Raw genomic sequence first — 3,293 nt, forward strand, 5'->3', positions numbered from 1 at the left:
TATATAAACTGCCCTTGGCCTCGATTCCTGAGCGATGTGAGACTGTATTGTCATACGGGAACAAGCCCCCCAATCGAGGTCTAAGGGGAGTGGATCCCCCTAGTTGAGGGGCGAAGGAGCCTCTTCGGCCCCACGGTGGGCGCCATTGTTCCAACCTCAAGTCGTTGGGGAGCATCGCTAGGGTCAATCACCGCATCCGAGGTATTGTCCGCTTTGGAGGTCGGTGCTCCGTCACGGTTTTGTCCTTAAAAGGCGTCTCGAAGGGTGAAGGGAGGAGGGAGTATATAAACTGCCCTTGGCCTCGATTCCTGAGCGATGTGAGACATTATTGACATACGGGAACAAGCCCCCCAGTCGAGGTCTAAGGGGAGTGGATCCCCGTAGTTGAGGGGCGAATAGGCAGATGTGCAAGGAATTATACAAATGGATGGACTATATCAAATATGAAAAAGTTATGCACCATGATTGCTAGAAATGTAGCACTGTTAATATAAGGGAAACAATGATAGTCCACCCAAAAGTAAAAGTGAAACAAATATTATAATTATAAATTTATTACCTGAAATGTGATTCAAAACTTTCAAGATGCTCTAAGAAACAATTTCGAATAGAAAAAGGTAAAAAAAAATGCTAAAATCAGTCTAACAAAAATAATAATAAAACATATTTTTGAAACATTGTCCACCTTCACAATTATAGTAGTAAAACATGTCTACAGTGATATCACAAGGAAAAAAAATATATATATATATATATACTTAAATTATGGAGCTAAAAAGAAAGTAGAAAGAGGTTATGAGAATGATATATACAATTGATATATGTTGCACATAATCTTGTAAGATATATAGATTAGCACCTTTATTCTAAAAAGACAGCTGTTGTAGTATATATCATTATCCATTATAAATATTCTACTCTCATAAAGTAACCTTAGATAAGCTAATTAGAAATAATTATTCACAATTTACATTTCATATAATTGCACAAACAACTAACCTGCGACAGTTTATCATAAACTCCTCAAATTCTAGAAAATTTTATTCCACCGAATTGAAGAGCTACGAGAGCAGCTGAAAGTTCTTATTTACAAGTCAGTAAAATTCACAAACCATAGAACTAAAAAGAGCTTCTTAGCCAAAACAATGATAGTCCACCCAAAACTGATATAGCAATAGTTTTCATTTCTGATATAACTAAAATATATTTCCAACATGACAAAGCCTAGAACTAAAAAGAGCTTTTTTGCCTTAATTCCTTTTTATTTGTCCTTATACCACAATGTATAAAAGATGGCAACGAGGACAAGAAAAAATATTATCACGAGACCTGTCTTCACCTGATTCATGTCAATAGTTTGAACAGCTTCACCACAAGTGAAAATTATGGCATGGTTTTGGTTTTCGGGTTTTCCTGCTCAAAATCTCTTTTGACAAAATTTGAGCTAAACACTATAGTTAGGAAGAAAAGCTAAATTGGTTTTAAAATTTCACATTTTATCATCAAATTATTTTTTGAAGGAAAACCAATACCATTAATTATCATCAAAGCAACAATCTTTGGAGAACCAATCTAAGCTCAGATATATCTTTAGAGGACCAAAATGAATGTTAATTAAATAGATAATGAAAAACCTAACTTCATGGAAATTTTATATTGTAAAGGATAAACTAACACTTGAATTGCAATCGACCATAATGAATTCACGAAATATTAGTTGATACCTTCAACTATTCAAGGGGAAAAGATCCTAATATTGCACCTGGGCTTCGTAAATTTTATTTTATAACCCAATCTAAATTCATATGCTATTTAAGAAACATGGGCAGTGAACTAGCTATCCTTATCCTAGTTCACAACTATTTCATACTTCAATAGAAACCCATCCCTTCACATCATATGTATTAAAAGATAATACTCGTGTAACCGAGAAGAAGTTTTAACTCAATAACCATGTGACCATTCATCTCTTAACTGCATTAAGAAAATACGGAATAAAATGTATTTAGCAAGACAACTCACATAAAGAATGTTCCAATGTTTTAAAAGCAAAAAAACTGTCAGGCACACATCATATCATTCACGAGGATAGTGGACAACTTTATCTTAATATACTTTATGTTCAAAATAAAAGTATATGCCTGCAAGAAAAGTCCAGTGAATATTGAAAGCATCAAACACATCCAAAACTAAATTAACAAAAATAGCTTCAACCTCAAATGGAACTTAAACAATAACTACACAAAAAAATATATTCCCCTACATTACCTTAAATGATCCAAAAGTTACGCCCTTTTTCCGATTAGCTGCCTTGACCATGTCAAATTTCTCAATAGGGCTTACACCTAGCACCTACATCACATCACAAAAACTAAGATACAATTCGAACAACTTCAAATTTCAAAGTGTGAACTAATTACATAGTAGATTTTACTCTTTACCTCATAAGGATTAAAGTCACCATCGAAATTAAAGCTCCCTGTCGCAGATGCAGCAGCACAGATAATCTTTCTATCACTCCATGATGTTGTCTGGGTAAACTTGAAAATCGACACTGAATTACATTTTATTAACCCTAGAAATGAGGTCCACAAAGATAACATAAGAAACGTGTGGTATGCGAAAAACAAATTAATTCGAACGAAAACTAAATTCGTTCTTCAATTCTTGCAAATGGATAGAGAGAGAAAATGGATGACCTGAGAGAGGTTGAAATTTTGGGACGAAGATTGTTATGAGAGAAACTCAATTTGGTGCAATGCAGAATATTGGAGATTCCCAGAGCCATTGGGCGCGCCACTGCAACGATGCAATGTTATCTCTCTCAGTTTATGTCTGAAATCTGAGATAACGAAATGGGGCGGTGAGTGAGGATTTACGAAATACAACTGGGGAACGTTTGTGGTGAGGGTGAGAGGAAGGGTTTACGATTGTGGTGAGGGTGAGAGGAAAGGGTTTACGAAATGGGACTGAGAAGGGAAGCATTACGGTGAGGGTGAAAGGGTTTACGAAATGGGGTTGAGAATGTTTAGAAGAATGTGAAGACTGAAAGAGGATCAGGGTGAGAGTGAAGGTTTAGATGTTGAGTGAAAGAGGTACATTTTCAAGAGTATCGAAGAGGGAAAAATGAAAACTGATCCTGCCTGTTGACCGAAACGCTGGAGCCTTGCCTCGTCAAACTTGGATCGACTTCTGCGCCGTGTTAGCCTCCGTCCTTCACCGCGATCCACCTCAAGACAAAACGGCGCCGCTGCGACCGATCATGCTCCGATGCCCAAGTCAGCGACTGAACC

At 36.6% G+C, this 3,293-nt stretch overlaps 1 long non-coding RNA gene across 1 annotated transcript; it reads right to left on the reverse strand.

Moving 5' to 3' along the window:
• Window positions 1-2,247: 2,247 nt before the first annotated feature.
• LOC137825197 (uncharacterized) lies at window positions 2,248-3,092 on the reverse strand. The gene is made up of 3 exons (XR_011083293.2): window positions 2,700-3,092; window positions 2,442-2,575; window positions 2,248-2,352 (listed from the first exon to the last, which is right to left on the reverse strand). It is a non-coding gene; the product is annotated as an uncharacterized LOC137825197 (long non-coding RNA).
• Window positions 3,093-3,293: the final 201 nt, after the last annotated feature.

This window comes from Phaseolus vulgaris, chromosome 11 (assembly GCF_051622355.1).
Source record: "Phaseolus vulgaris cultivar YP4 chromosome 11, ASM5162235v1, whole genome shotgun sequence".
In the NCBI taxonomy this organism is placed as follows: domain Eukaryota; kingdom Viridiplantae; phylum Streptophyta; class Magnoliopsida; order Fabales; family Fabaceae; genus Phaseolus; species Phaseolus vulgaris.